Here is a 10,627-nt window from a genome sequence, read left to right as displayed (position 1 = left end):
TGACCGAATTGAAAACCAAGTAAAGTTGGGTGACCTCCTGAAAATTTAACCCCGCAAGTGTTAGTGGCACCAGAATATTTGGAAAAGAATGCTACATGCTACATGGTTTCCAAGTGTATATATATGTGTGTGTATTTTAATATGAAAAGAATGCTAGCTCTTAGTCTTGCCAAGCAAGAGGTTAAATGATCAACTCTTTCTTTCGCAACATGGTTGATTATAAGAAAAAGATATTTACCCAATTAAACCAATATACTTAAATTAGTGAAAAAAATTAATTTTCAGTGTAAAAATGGAGGTGAATAACTTGTGAGATTCTCATTAAAAAAACATCATGGAAATATTCTCAAAGTTACAAATATGAAAGGAAAATTAAAATATAAAACATATTTACTTTAAAATTTTTATTTTTGTCTTATTCCTAGTCATGAACCACTCGTTCGGATTGCAAATCATAAATAATCAAGTTATAAATACTAAATTATTATATTGATTTTATTTCTTCATACAATTCCTTTGATGATTAAATTCCGGTGAGGTCAGAAGTGGTTGAGTTTATATATATATATATATATTTGACAACTCACAAAGGGGTGTCAAAGGGACAAAAGGGCACAATGATGCACTAGTTGTGGCGGCTTAACTAACCTCTAGAAATTTATTATGTAAGGTGGGCTAACACACAGGGCCATTAGGGCGTACCAACTGGGCCTAAGATAATATATTAATGACTACAACTCTACAATGATAAATTGATGTGTGTACATTTATTCATTATTTAATATCATTTTCTACACTCATTAGGCATGAATAGAGTACTATTGTGGAATTCAATGCTAAATATGGTGAATATTATATCTTCAAGTTTCCAGCAATGCTTAAGGACGTACGGGAGAGAGCCAAAATAAGCATCTAGAGTCAAAATGAAGAAGATAAAACTCTCTTGGCATCAATCATTGAAGAACATGCCAAATAGATCCACTTATGGCCATTCTTATGACCATAAGCATCATCCAGAGAATCTTGTGGGTATGTTTATACCCATATGGAGGAGCATAAGGACAAACAGAGGGACTTATGGACATGGCTTACGTCGTCAGATTGTAAAGGCGATCCAGAGAAGCTTACGAGGAGCAATATACGCCCATAAGAATGGTCACTAAGGCAATCCAGAAAAGTTTATGGTCTAGTGCATACGACCATAAGTTGGACCATAACACTAGATAGAAGACCTTGCAAACAGGACTTACCACAGTAAGTGATCCCGTAAGGCTTGTAACCCATCTTCTGCAGCTCCTTACACCCGTAAATGGCTACGTATAAATATTGCTGAATAGGATTTTGAAGGGGATCTTTTGTTCTTTTGACGATGAGGCTTCGGGAAAGAAAGGGGCGATTCTCTAGGGCATTAGAGGCAAATCAAGAGGGAGAAATAGCCCACCTACCTTGAGGATAGAGATTGGAGCCGTTAAGGAGTGTGTTGGCAGTGTCTTTGGAAGGTTTTTGGGAAGATTCGACGGCAATCTCAATGGCACAATTGAGAAGAGGGTTTTAATGTTTTCATTCATTCTTATTGCCCTTGTGAATTGTATTGTTATTCTCCACTAATGGATAACTAATTTTATAGATGCTTGGGCATAGATGAACTCTAAGGTTTGATCTATTTTGATATTTGTTGTGTATCCTTATTCTTTAATTTTTTTTCCAAATTGCAATCTGTATTATTTGAATTCAATTGCGTGTTGTCGATGTCTTGGATGCTATCAAGGCTAAAGGTCTAGTTTCATGTATGATTTGCTTGAGTGACTAGTAAAAAGCCCACCTAGGATAGGCATGTGGTGATTGGAGAGAATTTTGAGTAAGCCTAGAAAGTGTCATTCCCGACCCACGGCCGGGCATGCAACAACTGCCGCAATGCGTTCAAGTAGGGGACACAAGTCCTCCTAACCCCGAAGTATTGTAAGGCTGCTCGGTATTATGTTCTTAAAATAATCTCCATAGCTCTGAAAAGCCAATGCTAATCAAGATGATAATGTGAAAGACATAACAATATTCTACAGTCTTAATACTGTATAACAATACAAAAGAATATATGCTTTTTAGGAAAAAATACAATAAAACGACAACCCTAGTGGATCCATCCTAAAACTTGAAAAACATCACTAGTCTTACACACAACAACACTAGAATCCAGTACCTGGAAAGATAAAAGAATAGAGGATGAGCAACTCAGTTACTCAGTGAATGGGGTAAAAACAAGTGGAAAGCCCATAAATATTTTCAAATACAAAAGAGTGTTATTTATACCTTTCCAAAATGTCAGTATAAACCACAATATTCAAGTATGAAACACAGTAGATAAAGGCAAGGCATGAAACATCATACATATACGAATATACACATAAGTTCCCAATACAAAACTTTGTAAACACACTTTGCAACATTTTTCAATATCGTCATGCGAACCATAGCTCAAATATAAACTAGTTGATACAATCTCAAAATGAAACATAACATGAATTCACGGTAAGAAATATAAAGCTCTAAAACTATATACATATATAGCAAATAAAGTTCAAGGCATGTGTAGAAAATTTAACCTTTGGGCTAGCCAACAAAATTATCCCCAAACTTAGCCGTGGCAAAGACTAAGTTAGGAACCGCCAAAGTTGTTTTGTCTTTAGTGTAACAAAATAGTTGCCCTCCTTGGCGTTAGCCTCTGAGATCCCTATGTGGTGCCCATGATGTCTCAGTGTTTAGTGTGGAACCTCCCACTACTCTCTTAGGCTCTATACACACCTTCTGAAGGGGAACAATCAACGGGTTATCCACATCGTCTCTTTATAGGTCGGAAGGTGGAGACCACCACTGCAGTGGTCGGGTCATAGCCCGCATTCACCAAGATAATATATAATCAAAATATCAATGACATTTCATAGTACGAGGAGTATACTTATTCATTTCAATAAATACTTTTACAATCTCAAATATGTCCAAGGACATGCATATAATTCTTTCAACAATCTTAATAAAGCTCTCAGGCCAATACTTGAATCAAACCAAATAGTTCAATACTTTGAAAGACCTTTATAGCATAAAACCATCAAACTCATATATAAGCCATGAATAGTAGTCCAAAGGCTTAAATAGAATAAAACATTCCATGAATCATTTTATATAGAAATCAGCAAAGTGATGTCTGAATAGTTTATACAAACAAAATAAGCACATTATACAAAACAAAATGACCAATGTTAGTAGATTCACCCTTCCATAACAATATATATAAGTCTACTCAAACTAAAACATCAAAGCCCTTCTATCAAAATCCAATCATAATAAACACAAATTCACAAGTTAGGATTTAAATATCATTACCTAATTATGTTGTCTCTCTTTAAGGGTCATTCAGTCATTCAAAGACTTCTTACTCAAAATAATATGGTAACCCTATCATCTCCCATACTTGAAAAGATTATAACCATAGAGACATGGGCAAGCTTCAATTTAACTATTCTTATAAACCTTTGTTCCCATCTTCTACTTCTACTAATTCCAACAAGCTAGTCCATCACTATTATATGTCCAAATCCATTATGTCAAGATAATCTTGAATGCACATTAAAACTCAACTAACCCCAAGATCCCTCATAAGTACAATCATTTGTAACTGTCCATATAAATTCACTACAAGTCTTCTTTCACCAAGATATTTTGGTTTACTTTAACAATAATTAAACAAACTTCTCGACACTGAAGTAAATTCATCTTCAAGTATGAATAATCCATCGCCTCATAATAATCCATAATTTAACTTTCCCTAGGTTTAAATCCATAGATTCATATAACAAAACCAGAATTGAAGAAATTGAGTCAACGCTACAGTATCATGTTGCATTTCATGGGGCCTGCATGGTTGCCCACATAGCTTTCAGTCAAGTCCATGTGACTGCATAGTGCCCACATTTACCTCTAGGAAACTTCTAAGTGCCCGCATACACCTCGATTGATCCCCGATATATTTCACCATATGCATCTCTAAGTGACCTCAAAACCTTCCATGGAGTATGTAACCCAATCATGTGCACAAAATCCTATAAAACCCCTTTAAGATTATTGAATCCATAGAGAAATATACCCCAACATCTTTAGTTTATTTCAATACTTATAACTTAACCAACTTAACTCATTCTACTAAATTTAGCCATGAACTCTTTTGCATCTATATCTCTTAATAACTCAACAATTTACTCTTAAAACATACTTTCCCAATGCTAGCACACACATTTCCTTCTTCTACTCTTATTAGCTCATTCACAAAATCACAAATATATCCATGTATTTTCCTTCCAAAACTCTCTCCAATGAACACAATTTCAAACAACTCCCATACATTCCAAGTTTGTCAACATATACAAGGTGCCCAAACTCAAACACCCAATAACAACACTTTGCATTCACATCCATCCTAATTCTTCTAAACACATCTCCACTTCATTAACATCATTTTTTTTTATCATCTCTCACAATCCTTTGGTCGTTGTTTACATTAAATACTCAAGAGCATTTTATCAAATACATTGCATGCATCAACCAAATCTCTACAGATTACTTCTAGCATAATACATAAATTTAACCCATTTACATACACCATTCTTCAAACATTTTTATTCATCCCGAAATGGACCAATCACCCTATCTAATACATGAGATCCAATTAATTCTCTTACATAAAGCACAATGAATCTAACTCTCAAAGGCCTTCAATTGTCATAAACCAAATTAACATCAAGTATGGAGTTTACTAAGCAACACATAATGAATCTTGGCAAATAGAATAATAAGGAGCCAAAATATATAAGCAAAACCTTGAATATTAAATAAAATCATTAAATAAATTCATGGAGATCTCCCAATTAAACATAGTATGATACATCAACAAAATAAGACCAAGGTTCTAACAACATCATGCCAAATCAACACCAAACCAAACCAATACATCATACAAGAGTTAAAAGGAGTTCTATAAAGGTTCGTTTAGCCCACTCACCCGAAATCTCCTCCTCCTCCTTACTTTTATAGACCTAATGAAAATAAGAGAGAAAACAAGGAGATGAAGGATTCTAACTTCCCTAGGGTTAAGATCAAGAAAAAAATTAGAAATTTAAATAAAACACAATATTACTTACTTATAACCATCAAGGGGAAGAAGATGAACGAAGAGGGGGCTAAGGTTTGTAGGCCATTGAAGGAAGATAGCATTGGAGGAGAAAAGGGATAAAGCTTTTAATGAAAATCTTGGGTTACTACAGTTTTAATTGCTACATAGCCTAATAAAATCTACAATATTATGCTGAAAATGCTATAATAGCAATTTTAGAAAACGAGGTTATAATACTTTGGAGTAGAGAATTCTCCTCCCACAATCCTCCCGAGTGAAGAAGTAAGTAATTTTATGCTCTTTGCAATCATAAGGAATAGATTTTAAGAGAAATTACATTTCTATTTTGTATAAGATTAGGGACAATCGCTTTGCAAGAAGGGTTGTATACTTATTGAATTCTTGTTAATTCACATTGAGATTTCATACAGTGTAATGTAATCTTGAGGTGTCTGTATTAGCACTATGCTGGATTAGTTACTATTTACCTTTATAATTGCTAACTAACTACCTTTGTCCTGAACTTATAAAACCCTAGAAGGGTTATATACCCGAGAAGCCCATTTCCCCTTACTTATTCAAATGATTCTATTTTCATATTCTTGATTTTTGTTTTTGTTCTTTTATTCACATTCATAAATCACAACTTTTGGTAGGCTAATTTTTAGATTTACAATTAGTACTAGTATTCTGTATTTTTCCCTGTAAATCGATACCCTGCTTTTGAGCACACTTCACTATTTGATCGGTGCTTATGCTTGCGTCTCATATCATAAATCATGCCTACCTTGTAACCCTTACAGGTTTTCCCATAAAGAACCAATTAACAATTGATGAACAGTGATAGTATATTGCACAGTACTACACAATAGTGCATCACAAGATATTCGGCCTTGCACTATTCACCCACTACTCATGGTGACTTCCACTAGGCTATCTAGTGGTTGTCAGTTTATATAATTAATAATAATACATTTTATGAAAATCTTTGGCCTAATATGATTTGACTATCCAAACTAATTTGTAATCATTTCAGATTTTTTTTTTCTTTTGTTTTCCAAATATATTAAGGTTTGGATATAATATTTTTTCAGAATTAGGCTATAAATTTGGTTTTTTTTTCTTTTTCCTGAATTTGCATAAATAGATTGCGCTCTTTTTTTTCTTTCTTTTTTTTTTTGGACATGTGAGTGTTTGAAGTACATCATATATATACATACAGTTTAGTGATAGAATTGAGAAATTATATAAGATATATATATATATATATATATATATGAAGTAGACGTGTAAGGCTAGTCTTCTTCATTCAACTATTCCACTTGCTAAGAAGAATGATAGGCGGGGGCCACAAGGAAGGAGATCTTATTACTTCTGATCTTTCTAGAGACATATTGGGTACTATTTCTTTTATTACAGCAATAATAACTTCACCAATATAAGCATATCGAGGATTCCCTGCCCCTATGATTTGAATACACATCAATTTTCAAGCCCCACTGTTATTTGCTACATTCAAAAGGGTTTGGGATTGAATCATATCATTTTTTTCCCTCAATTGTATTCCTAAATTTTTATTATTTAATCTTTATTCTAGAGTTGAACACTAAAGTAAAAGCTAACTGTCTTGATGTCATAGAAGTAGATATTTTGAGCTCTGGCCACCAATGAAGTTCAAGTGGGTAATATACTTATTTTGGAAACCCTTTAATAGAGTAATTGGCTTAAAGATTAAAATTTCAAATTTTACTAATGTTTATCCACAATTTTTTTTAAAGAAAATACTTATATTAAGGTTAACAATAACATTGGTTCATGATATATATATATATATATATATATATATATATATATATATATATATATATATATATATATATATATCCTTAGGGACGTTTTGATGAAAAGGTAGAGAGACTAAGTGTTAGAGAGAGACAAAAAGAAAAATAAACATGAACAATGCTGTGTACAATGCCTTTTGGTTGTAGCCGGTGGATGGAAGGATGATTAGATGAAAAGGTATACAGACTGAGTGTTAGAGAGAGACAAGAAGAGAAATGAACATGAACAGTGCTATACATAGTGCCTTTTGGTTGTACCCGATGGATGAAAGGGTCATTGGTTGTTTGTTAGAATTTTTTTTGTTGAGTATTGTAGCAACTTCGATCAAACGGCTTTGATTGAATAACTGTGCTTCCTAGTGAAAGAGAGACAATAAGAGAAATGAAAATGAACAGTGTTGTATACAGTACCAATTGGACGCTAAGATTTAACAAATACTATAGCAACTTCGATCAAACGGCTCTGATTGAATAAATTTGTTTCTCACTTTTCAATGTATAATATTGTTCATAAGGGTTACTATGCATCCCATTTTTCATAGTTCATTCTATAGAACCGTTGGATTGAAATCCAACAGTTTCGAGAGAATATTTATAGATAATTCCAAATGTTTTCGAAGACCCATCCCTCTATATATATATAGGCAATAGATCATGTGGATATCGGGAAAGCGTCCACAGAGAAAAGGCGTATAAATAGGGTGAATGAGTGTGATTATTATCGAACGGTTGAAATGAGAATACTGTGCATCTTACTTTTTTACTGTTACTAATACTATCCATCCCACTTTGCACGATTGGTAGCACGGTTCATAAATCATTATTCATTGGAATGGATAAACTGAAACTATTAGATTCATATCCAACGGTTGATTGACGAATATTTGTAAATAAGTTATCTACAAATGATCGTAGATGACCAGCCCCCATATTAAATATAGGAAAAATTACTTATAAGTCCCTATAAAGTTTCAAACTTCCTGTTAGTCCCTATGACTTTTCCATATTCCATTAGGTCCCTCCTTTGTTCATCCAAATTCTTTTTAGTCCCTGGTGTCAATTCCTTCAGTTAAGTGAGTGGGAAATGTCACAAATGCCCATGTGAGATGAAAAACCAAAAGGTGGATGGAATTTTCCCTCCAAGTCTTGTCACATTAAATGTGATGTATGGCCATATCTTGTTTAAAGCTTCTTTGTCGGAACTTTTGCCTTTTTCACTCTTCTTCTTCTCATTCTTCTTGAACTTCTTCTTTTTTATCTTGTTTGGGTTGCCGGTGGAGAATATCAATACTTCAACTTCTTCTTTTTCATTTTCTTTTTCAACACGTAAGTTTGTCCTTTTATTTATTCTTCTTCTTCTTCTTCTTCTTCATGCTTTCATGGCTGTGGAATCTTACATGTTTTTGAAATTTCATGTAAGTGTTATCAACAATAGAAACTTTCTGTGTTGTAGCGCGATACAAAGGAGAAGGACATGTGCTTCAATTCACAGTCTTAAGCGCATAGGAGACAGTCATGGGTGAGATATGCGCAACGTTGGGCCCTGGATATTTCTCAAGTGAGAGTGAAGTTCGTGATGCCTGACTCATGCAAAACTCTTTGCCCAATTGATTCTAACTCGGGTTTTCAATGCATGTGCCATATATACCATACTTTCAACAAATTTGTCGTGGACATCACCATCGAGGAAGTGAGTGGGTCTACGGATGGAAACTCGGGCTACTTGTTCCAATCATGAACCAATAATGACTACAATTATTGATTACCTTTTCTTTATATGTTCATGTATATTAGACGTCTTTCCCGTGTATTACAATTATTCCCAATGTATTATTAGCTTTTCCTGTGTATTATTATTGTTTCATGTGTATTAAATATGTTTCCTGTGTATTATTAGTTGTTATTGTGTATTACTTAACGTTCTTGTGTATTTTGTGTAATTTTTTTTTATTGCCACGTAGGGAGTATTTAGACGGCATGAGCCTCAATGACGATACTTTTCTCTCCCAATATCCTCCTTCTAGGTGAGATATGCATAGCTCCAGAATGCCAATGGTGACTATATGCCTTGAAAGAGGGAAATGTAGGCATGTTTCGACTAGAGACAATGCAAGCAACTCACATTTGCTATGGGGGCATCGGTATGATAACTGATAAGTGCCTAAATGTATGTATTTTAGTATATGTATTTGTTATTGTTAGCGTGTACTTTTATAAGGATTGATGCCCGTTTTATACTTAATTGTGTATTATTTGCTTCGCAGGGCATGAAAACGCCATGAAAGACACGGAGATACGATTTGGGCGAAAAAAGAGAAGAAAACCAGGTCGTGGTACTGTAGCATATTTACTGCAGCACATACTGTATCTGGGTACCGTAGCTAAACTGTAGCACCTGGACGATTTTTGAGGCAGGAATTGATCCAAGCCATACGGCCTCAATGTTACCCGGGATTGACCCCGAGATGAACACTGTAGCAAGAGAAGATGTGGTTTTGCTTGATTCATACTGCCTCAATGAGGCCATCATAGACCCCCTCATTGACCCGGTATGGATGGTTTTTGGAGAGTTTAGAGTCTCATTTTTGAGCCTCATACGACCTCCACTTGGGGGGTATTCTTGGGGGGTATAAGGGAGCATTTGGAGGGTTTCTTAGGAACTTTTTGGGTAGCCAACACTTGGGGGAAGAAGAAGGAGAACGAAGACATCTTTAGAGAGCTTTGCTTGAGTCTTGGAGGTGATCAAGGGCTTGAACTTCAAGGGGAGAGCTTCATCATCAAAGGGAAGAGGAGTATTCGGCATTCATTGGGCTAGAGGAAGCGTCATTCGGCCAGCATTGCTCTTCTTCATCATCATTCAGAGGGAGTACCACTTATGTATTTGTTTTTTATTTTTATTGAATTTGTTATACTTGTTTGTATGATGGCACACTAGACCCCCAAGGCCACCGGATGTAGGTGAACCTTGGGGGGTTCATCATGTATTTTGGATGCTATACTTTTATTTGAAATACATTGGATTGATTTATGTCTTGGCTCATTGTTCTTCATGTTTAGAACTATACAACGGAGAGATCCTTAGTTCTTTGTTGAGTTGTACATGTAGATGTGACCTACTCGCATGTACTAGATCATTAATGAGCTAGAAGGGGTATTCTTGGATCGACATGCCGAGAAATTGGATGTCAGTAGACCTCCGAATCTTAAGGATAGACTTAGGGTAAGTGTGTCCTTATGGCAGGATTTCCCTACACCTAATGAGATAGTAGGAATGTGATTAGGGAGAGATCTCTATTGACATTCGCATGGGATTAGGGTTCAATCGCCGAGAAATTGAGATTGGACTAATCTTGAGATCCTTCAGTATAAATCACCCCTGTCTTACTTTTACTGTGCATCCATATATCATGATGACCCCTCAAGGGGATCCTCATCCTTACAGCTCTGTATCTCATTGTTGCTCTTGTGATCTCCTGTGTTGACTGTACAGTTTATTCTTGCAAGTTATTTATATTATTGCACTTGTTAGAGTAGTAAAAGATGCTTAAATTGTAAGGTTAAATAATAGGTGATGGAGGAGTAATAGGAGCTCCTTAGCCCCGTGGAATACGACTCCTGTGTCACT

General features: G+C 35.0%; 1 long non-coding RNA gene across 1 annotated transcript; it reads right to left on the bottom strand.

Moving 5' to 3' along the window:
• Window positions 1-2,428: 2,428 nt before the first annotated feature.
• Window positions 2,429-5,257, bottom strand: LOC120281005. Its single transcript, XR_005542474.1, has 3 exons — window positions 5,190-5,257; window positions 5,051-5,084; window positions 2,429-2,868 (listed from the first exon to the last, which is right to left on the bottom strand). It is a non-coding gene; the product is annotated as an uncharacterized LOC120281005 (long non-coding RNA).
• Window positions 5,258-10,627: the final 5,370 nt, after the last annotated feature.

This window comes from Dioscorea cayenensis, chromosome 17, assembly GCF_009730915.1.
Source record: "Dioscorea cayenensis subsp. rotundata cultivar TDr96_F1 chromosome 17, TDr96_F1_v2_PseudoChromosome.rev07_lg8_w22 25.fasta, whole genome shotgun sequence".
NCBI lineage: Eukaryota > Viridiplantae > Streptophyta > Magnoliopsida > Dioscoreales > Dioscoreaceae > Dioscorea > Dioscorea cayenensis.
Note: the sequence above shows the minus strand (reverse complement) of the source record. Positions and strands in the feature narration are given on the sequence as shown.